A 9,576-nucleotide genomic window follows, 5' to 3' on the forward strand; every position below is an offset into this window, starting at 1 on the left:
TTGTTGACATTTAGAGCAGATGTTTATCACACCCAACACGTCATCTCCTTTCTCCATGGGCCTTTCCCTATGATCCCTCTTCACTTGGGCCTTGGAATCCCTGGTTTACTTGAAGACAGAAACCCAAGCATCACATCTTCAAGAGGCCTTTCTTTGTCCCCCAGGCTCCCCCCAAGTTCACTTCTGCCTTGTCTGCGTTTTCTGTGTGCGGCATGTGTTCAAACATGTACAGACACCCATTCTTGTTGCTTTCCCTTGGTCATCCCTGTAAGCTCTGTAGGACAAGAACTGCTTTGTTCCATATCTTCCTGGGCCTAGCACATAGTAGTCACTTAACAGTTGGTAGCGTGTATGTGCTTCTACAGCATGTTTGTCCCTTCCCCCCAGTGCCCAGGTCTGTGCTAAGCCTCTACTGACCAGATCAAAGCCATCCTAGCCAGCTCTATGACTTTCCAGAGGTGGGCATGGAGGCTCAGAGTCATGTGTGAACAGTTGAAGCTGAGGGCTTCCTGACCTTCAACCTGGGCCTTGGTTTTCCTCTCTCCATAAATAATTGAGCACCAGCTCAGGGCCCTGGCCTCCCATGTGGTTGCTGTTGCTGCGGCTCTGGGGGCCTACAGCTGGCCTCGACAACCATCACAGCCCAAATCTGTAGATCGAGGGACTCTCAGGACTCGCCAAGCTGGCACAGGTTGGAGGAACAGAGCACATCTGCACAGGTGCGGCTGGGCAGCACTATGGCAGGGAACAGGAAGGAGGGAGAGGGGAGCCAGAGCCAGACCCTAGAGAGCTCCAGCCATCAGCCTATGCCCCTCTGAGGAGCTTCACAGGCTCACGCACAAAACCTGGGAAAGCAGTGACACTACCGGAAGTACTCCTGAATCCCTCCTGTACTGGGCCTGCTTTTCTGCCTCTGTAGGCGAACTTCCGGTGATGCTCCAGGCAGCCATGGAGGCCTAGTGTCTTGGTGGTGTGCACTCCGTTCTCCCTGCCTAACCCAGTATACAGAGAAGGTGGAGCCTTCCCTACTTGTCGCCTTGGAAACCTCTGCTCTGACCCTGGCAAAGATGAGAGAGGACCAAAGTGGTCAATATTGAAGAGTTTTTTGTAGGTGTTCAGTAGTTTCAGCCCTGTCCAACTCTCTGTGACCCTATTGGAGATTTTCTTGGCAGAGATACTGAAGTGGTTTGTCATTTCCTTTTCCAGCTCATCTTGTAGATGAAGAGTTGAGGCAAACAGGGTGACATGAGGGGCTTATGATCCCACTGCTAGTGAAGCCATTCTGGAAATCAATTTGGAGCCTATACCCCCCACCCCCCAAACAATCCTAGCTAGAGTTACTTGGGCTTCAGGGTTTATAAAGCACTTTACAAGCCTGGAATTTCTTACCTTCATCCCTACTTTACTGATGAGGAAACTAGGGCTGAGTGACTTGGCAGTACAGCTAGAAAGACTGGAAGATTGGATCCCTGACTCCAGGTCCAACACGATCCCCTATACCACTAACAGCTACTAAACCATGCATGCCCTTCATTGACCCAGTGTTATCACCACTGGAGCTATACGAGAACAAAGAGGAAAGGAACCCATGTGGACAAAAACATTTACAGCAGCTCCTTTTTGTGATGGCAAAGAAATGGAAACTGAGGGGGTGCCCTTAAATTAGGAAATGGCTGAAGAAGTTATGGTTTATGAATGTGATTCCATCTGGAACCATGGAGAAAGGAGTCATGGATGAGATTAGGCTTTGTCTTTGAGTCCTTCATTAAGTGGGTTCCCTGTCATGCTAAGCAATGGGGGAAATGCAGAAAAGAGCTGCGTGCTCCTCTTTTGGAAGAAATGATCCAATGGAGGCTTCTGGGAAAGGGACGTTTTCTGCTAGGCACACACCTGGGGAGCAGCTGTGGGCTCCAGATGAAAGGGATCCTTGAACTGCAGAAGGGGAGGGATTCCTCACTCAGGCCCTTGTATCTGTCCCATCTCTCCCCTGGCTAGACTGTGAGCTCACTGAGGAGAGTCTCTGATTTCTGGCTGTATCTCATCAGGGCCCAGCAGGAGGCAGCCAAGGAGCACTTGCTGAATGGAAGAGCAGGGATTTCTCTTCTTCTGTGCCCTTTGCTCACTGACTCCCTAGTGTTCCTGGGCAAGTCACTTCCCTTCCATGAACCTCCATTTTCACATCTGAAAAATAAGGGGTTTGGATGAAATGATCTCTATGTTCCTTTCTATCTTTAAATCCTAGAATCCTTCCATGTAAAGTTTCAACTCCTTTTCATGGTAATCCCTGCCCTTTCCCACCTTCTCTAGCACTGTCTCTTCTCAAATCTTCAACCTCTCCCCAGTCTACTGGTTCCCTCCTTACTGCCTTCAAATATGCTCATCTTGTCCATCTTTAAAAATCCTTTAACAGACCGTCATCACTGAAAGGAAACTGTTTTCTTCAAAGTGAACAAGGGTCCCTTAATGATCAGATCTGCTTTTTCCCCTCAGTCCTCATCTTCCTCAGCCTCTGTGCTGCACCAACAGGTGGTGTCGCTGGCCGTGTTCTCTCCCTTCTGAAATGTGAATGGAAGACTATCTCAGAGGGAAGGCACTAGCAGCTGGGGGGAGGGGAGCAGGAAAGGCTTCCTGAGGAAGGCAGCATTTGAGCTGCACCTTTAAAAACAAAACCCCTTTAATACGTAATACCCCCTCTTTTTGTGGTAATCATTTGTCCTGGACGATTTAACATTCATGTCAGAGATATTTGAGCTGAGACTAGAAGGTGGGGGGGAGAGGAGAGAGAACATTCTAGGCAGGGGAGACAGTCAAAGGTATGGAGACTGGAAATGGAATATCATGGGTGAGGAACAGGAAGTAGGCCAAGGTGACTGGATTATAGAGTAAGTAGTGCAGAATAAAATGTTAAAAAATTGGAAAGGTAGGAAGGGGTCAAGTTGCGAAAGGTTTTAAATACCAAGAGTAGCATTTTTTTATTTGACTGGGGGGGGGGGTAACACAGAGCCAGTGGAGTGTAAGGGGAGGGTAAGGGGCCATGGTAGACCCCTGGAGTGAAGGATGGATTGAAGTGGGGAAGAGCTTTGAGGCAGGAGATGAATGGGATGGCTAGGCTGCACTCCTCACTCCTCTTGTTGACATTTAGAGCAGATGTTTATCACACCCAACACGTCATCTCCTTTCTCCATGGGCCTTTCCCTATGATCCCTCTTCACTTGGGCCTTGGAATCCCTGGTTTACTTGAAGACAGAAACCCAAGCATCACATCTTCAAGAGGCCTTTCTTTGTCCCCCAGGCTCCCCCCAAGTTCACTTCTGCCTTGTCTGCGTTTTCTGTGTGCGGCATGTGTTCAAACATGTACAGACACCCATTCTTGTTGCTTTCCCTTGGTCATCCCTGTAAGCTCTGTAGGACAAGAACTGCTTTGTTCCATATCTTCCTGGGCCTAGCACATAGTAGTCACTTAACAGTTGGTAGCGTGTATGTGCTTCTACAGCATGTTTGTCCCTTCCCCCCAGTGCCCAGGTCTGTGCTAAGCCTCTACTGACCAGATCAAAGCCATCCTAGCCAGCTCTATGACTTTCCAGAGGTGGGCATGGAGGCTCAGAGTCATGTGTGAACAGTTGAAGCTGAGGGCTTCCTGACCTTCAACCTGGGCCTTGGTTTTCCTCTCTCCATAAATAATTGAGCACCAGCTCAGGGCCCTGGCCTCCCATGTGGTTGCTGTTGCTGCGGCTCTGGGGGCCTACAGCTGGCCTCGACAACCATCACAGCCCAAATCTGTAGATCGAGGGACTCTCAGGACTCGCCAAGCTGGCACAGGTTGGAGGAACAGAGCACATCTGCACAGGTGCGGCTGGGCAGCACTATGGCAGGGAACAGGAAGGAGGGAGAGGGGAGCCAGAGCCAGACCCTAGAGAGCTCCAGCCATCAGCCTATGCCCCTCTGAGGAGCTTCACAGGCTCACGCACAAAACCTGGGAAAGCAGTGACACTACCGGAAGTACTCCTGAATCCCTCCTGTACTGGGCCTGCTTTTCTGCCTCTGTAGGCGAACTTCCGGTGATGCTCCAGGCAGCCATGGAGGCCTAGTGTCTTGGTGGTGTGCACTCCGTTCTCCCTGCCTAACCCAGTATACAGAGAAGGTGGAGCCTTCCCTACTTGTCGCCTTGGAAACCTCTGCTCTGACCCTGGCAAAGATGAGAGAGGACCAAAGTGGTCAATATTGAAGAGTTTTTTGTAGGTGTTCAGTAGTTTCAGCCCTGTCCAACTCTCTGTGACCCTATTGGAGATTTTCTTGGCAGAGATACTGAAGTGGTTTGTCATTTCCTTTTCCAGCTCATCTTGTAGATGAAGAGTTGAGGCAAACAGGGTGACATGAGGGGCTTATGATCCCACTGCTAGTGAAGCCATTCTGGAAATCAATTTGGAGCCTATACCCCCCACCCCCCAAACAATCCTAGCTAGAGTTACTTGGGCTTCAGGGTTTATAAAGCACTTTACAAGCCTGGAATTTCTTACCTTCATCCCTACTTTACTGATGAGGAAACTAGGGCTGAGTGACTTGGCAGTACAGCTAGAAAGACTGGAAGATTGGATCCCTGACTCCAGGTCCAACACGATCCCCTATACCACTAACAGCTACTAAACCATGCATGCCCTTCATTGACCCAGTGTTATCACCACTGGAGCTATACGAGAACAAAGAGGAAAGGAACCCATGTGGACAAAAACATTTACAGCAGCTCCTTTTTGTGATGGCAAAGAAATGGAAACTGAGGGGGTGCCCTTAAATTAGGAAATGGCTGAAGAAGTTATGGTTTATGAATGTGATTCCATCTGGAACCATGGAGAAAGGAGTCATGGATGAGATTAGGCTTTGTCTTTGAGTCCTTCATTAAGTGGGTTCCCTGTCATGCTAAGCAATGGGGGAAATGCAGAAAAGAGCTGCGTGCTCCTCTTTTGGAAGAAATGATCCAATGGAGGCTTCTGGGAAAGGGACGTTTTCTGCTAGGCACACACCTGGGGAGCAGCTGTGGGCTCCAGATGAAAGGGATCCTTGAACTGCAGAAGGGGAGGGATTCCTCACTCAGGCCCTTGTATCTGTCCCATCTCTCCCCTGGCTAGACTGTGAGCTCACTGAGGAGAGTCTCTGATTTCTGGCTGTATCTCATCAGGGCCCAGCAGGAGGCAGCCAAGGAGCACTTGCTGAATGGAAGAGCAGGGATTTCTCTTCTTCTGTGCCCTTTGCTCACTGACTCCCTAGTGTTCCTGGGCAAGTCACTTCCCTTCCATGAACCTCCATTTTCACATCTGAAAAATAAGGGGTTTGGATGAAATGATCTCTATGTTCCTTTCTATCTTTAAATCCTAGAATCCTTCCATGTAAAGTTTCAACTCCTTTTCATGGTAATCCCTGCCCTTTCCCACCTTCTCTAGCACTGTCTCTTCTCAAATCTTCAACCTCTCCCCAGTCTACTGGTTCCCTCCTTACTGCCTTCAAATATGCTCATCTTGTCCATCTTTAAAAATCCTTTAACAGACCGTCATCACTGAAAGGAAACTGTTTTCTTCAAAGTGAACAAGGGTCCCTTAATGATCAGATCTGCTTTTTCCCCTCAGTCCTCATCTTCCTCAGCCTCTGTGCTGCACCAACAGGTGGTGTCGCTGGCCGTGTTCTCTCCCTTCTGAAATGTGAATGGAAGACTATCTCAGAGGGAAGGCACTAGCAGCTGGGGGGAGGGGAGCAGGAAAGGCTTCCTGAGGAAGGCAGCATTTGAGCTGCACCTTTAAAAACAAAACCCCTTTAATACGTAATACCCCCTCTTTTTGTGGTAATCATTTGTCCTGGACGATTTAACATTCATGTCAGAGATATTTGAGCTGAGACTAGAAGGTGGGGGGGAGAGGAGAGAGAACATTCTAGGCAGGGGAGACAGTCAAAGGTATGGAGACTGGAAATGGAATATCATGGGTGAGGAACAGGAAGTAGGCCAAGGTGACTGGATTATAGAGTAAGTAGTGCAGAATAAAATGTTAAAAAATTGGAAAGGTAGGAAGGGGTCAAGTTGCGAAAGGTTTTAAATACCAAGAGTAGCATTTTTTTATTTGACTGGGGGGGGGGGTAACACAGAGCCAGTGGAGTGTAAGGGGAGGGTAAGGGGCCATGGTAGACCCCTGGAGTGAAGGATGGATTGAAGTGGGGAAGAGCTTTGAGGCAGGAGATGAATGGGATGGCTAGGCTGCACTCCTCACTCCTCTTGTTGACATTTAGAGCAGATGTTTATCACACCCAACACGTCATCTCCTTTCTCCATGGGCCTTTCCCTATGATCCCTCTTCACTTGGGCCTTGGAATCCCTGGTTTACTTGAAGACAGAAACCCAAGCATCACATCTTCAAGAGGCCTTTCTTTGTCCCCCAGGCTCCCCCCAAGTTCACTTCTGCCTTGTCTGCGTTTTCTGTGTGCGGCATGTGTTCAAACATGTACAGACACCCATTCTTGTTGCTTTCCCTTGGTCATCCCTGTAAGCTCTGTAGGACAAGAACTGCTTTGTTCCATATCTTCCTGGGCCTAGCACATAGTAGTCACTTAACAGTTGGTAGCGTGTATGTGCTTCTACAGCATGTTTGTCCCTTCCCCCCAGTGCCCAGGTCTGTGCTAAGCCTCTACTGACCAGATCAAAGCCATCCTAGCCAGCTCTATGACTTTCCAGAGGTGGGCATGGAGGCTCAGAGTCATGTGTGAACAGTTGAAGCTGAGGGCTTCCTGACCTTCAACCTGGGCCTTGGTTTTCCTCTCTCCATAAATAATTGAGCACCAGCTCAGGGCCCTGGCCTCCCATGTGGTTGCTGTTGCTGCGGCTCTGGGGGCCTACAGCTGGCCTCGACAACCATCACAGCCCAAATCTGTAGATCGAGGGACTCTCAGGACTCGCCAAGTTGGCACAGGTTGGAGGAACAGAGCACATCTGCACAGGTGCGGCTGGGCAGCACTATGGCAGGGAACAGGAAGGAGGGAGAGGGGAGCCAGAGCCAGACCCTAGAGAGCTCCAGCCATCAGCCTATGCCCCTCTGAGGAGCTTCACAGGCTCACGCACAAAACCTGGGAAAGCAGTGACACTACCGGAAGTACTCCTGAATCCCTCCTGTACTGGGCCTGCTTTTCTGCCTCTGTAGGCGAACTTCCGGTGATGCTCCAGGCAGCCATGGAGGCCTAGTGTCTTGGTGGTGTGCACTCCGTTCTCCCTGCCTAACCCAGTATACAGAGAAGGTGGAGCCTTCCCTACTTGTCGCCTTGGAAACCTCTGCTCTGACCCTGGCAAAGATGAGAGAGGACCAAAGTGGTCAATATTGAAGAGTTTTTTGTAGGTGTTCAGTAGTTTCAGCCCTGTCCAACTCTCTGTGACCCTATTGGAGATTTTCTTGGCAGAGATACTGAAGTGGTTTGTCATTTCCTTTTCCAGCTCATCTTGTAGATGAAGAGTTGAGGCAAACAGGGTGACATGAGGGGCTTATGATCCCACTGCTAGTGAAGCCATTCTGGAAATCAATTTGGAGCCTATACCCCCCACCCCCCAAACAATCCTAGCTAGAGTTACTTGGGCTTCAGGGTTTATAAAGCACTTTACAAGCCTGGAATTTCTTACCTTCATCCCTACTTTACTGATGAGGAAACTAGGGCTGAGTGACTTGGCAGTACAGCTAGAAAGACTGGAAGATTGGATCCCTGACTCCAGGTCCAACACGATCCCCTATACCACTAACAGCTACTAAACCATGCATGCCCTTCATTGACCCAGTGTTATCACCACTGGAGCTATACGAGAACAAAGAGGAAAGGAACCCATGTGGACAAAAACATTTACAGCAGCTCCTTTTTGTGATGGCAAAGAAATGGAAACTGAGGGGGTGCCCTTAAATTAGGAAATGGCTGAAGAAGTTATGGTTTATGAATGTGATTCCATCTGGAACCATGGAGAAAGGAGTCATGGATGAGATTAGGCTTTGTCTTTGAGTCCTTCATTAAGTGGGTTCCCTGTCATGCTAAGCAATGGGGGAAATGCAGAAAAGAGCTGCGTGCTCCTCTTTTGGAAGAAATGATCCAATGGAGGCTTCTGGGAAAGGGACGTTTTCTGCTAGGCACACACCTGGGGAGCAGCTGTGGGCTCCAGATGAAAGGGATCCTTGAACTGCAGAAGGGGAGGGATTCCTCACTCAGGCCCTTGTATCTGTCCCATCTCTCCCCTGGCTAGACTGTGAGCTCACTGAGGAGAGTCTCTGATTTCTGGCTGTATCTCATCAGGGCCCAGCAGGAGGCAGCCAAGGAGCACTTGCTGAATGGAAGAGCAGGGATTTCTCTTCTTCTGTGCCCTTTGCTCACTGACTCCCTAGTGTTCCTGGGCAAGTCACTTCCCTTCCATGAACCTCCATTTTCACATCTGAAAAATAAGGGGTTTGGATGAAATGATCTCTATGTTCCTTTCTATCTTTAAATCCTAGAATCCTTCCATGTAAAGTTTCAACTCCTTTTCATGGTAATCCCTGCCCTTTCCCACCTTCTCTAGCACTGTCTCTTCTCAAATCTTCAACCTCTCCCCAGTCTACTGGTTCCCTCCTTACTGCCTTCAAATATGCTCATCTTGTCCATCTTTAAAAATCCTTTAACAGACCGTCATCACTGAAAGGAAACTGTTTTCTTCAAAGTGAACAAGGGTCCCTTAATGATCAGATCTGCTTTTTCCCCTCAGTCCTCATCTTCCTCAGCCTCTGTGCTGCACCAACAGGTGGTGTCGCTGGCCGTGTTCTCTCCCTTCTGAAATGTGAATGGAAGACTATCTCAGAGGGAAGGCACTAGCAGCTGGGGGGAGGGGAGCAGGAAAGGCTTCCTGAGGAAGGCAGCATTTGAGCTGCACCTTTAAAAACAAAACCCCTTTAATACGTAATACCCCCTCTTTTTGTGGTAATCATTTGTCCTGGACGATTTAACATTCATGTCAGAGATATTTGAGCTGAGACTAGAAGGTGGGGGGGAGAGGAGAGAGAACATTCTAGGCAGGGGAGACAGTCAAAGGTATGGAGACTGGAAATGGAATATCATGGGTGAGGAACAGGAAGTAGGCCAAGGTGACTGGATTATAGAGTAAGTAGTGCAGAATAAAATGTTAAAAAATTGGAAAGGTAGGAAGGGGTCAAGTTGCGAAAGGTTTTAAATACCAAGAGTAGCATTTTTTTATTTGACTGGGGGGGGGGGTAACACAGAGCCAGTGGAGTGTAAGGGGAGGGTAAGGGGCCATGGTAGACCCCTGGAGTGAAGGATGGATTGAAGTGGGGAAGAGCTTTGAGGCAGGAGATGAATGGGATGGCTAGGCTGCACTCCTCACTCCTCTTGTTGACATTTAGAGCAGATGTTTATCACACCCAACACGTCATCTCCTTTCTCCATGGGCCTTTCCCTATGATCCCTCTTCACTTGGGCCTTGGAATCCCTGGTTTACTTGAAGACAGAAACCCAAGCATCACATCTTCAAGAGGCCTTTCTTTGTCCCCCAGGCTCCCCCCAAGTTCACTTCTGCCTTGT

This window comes from Notamacropus eugenii, chromosome X, assembly GCF_028372415.1.
Source record: "Notamacropus eugenii isolate mMacEug1 chromosome X, mMacEug1.pri_v2, whole genome shotgun sequence".
Classification (NCBI taxonomy): domain Eukaryota; kingdom Metazoa; phylum Chordata; class Mammalia; order Diprotodontia; family Macropodidae; genus Notamacropus; species Notamacropus eugenii.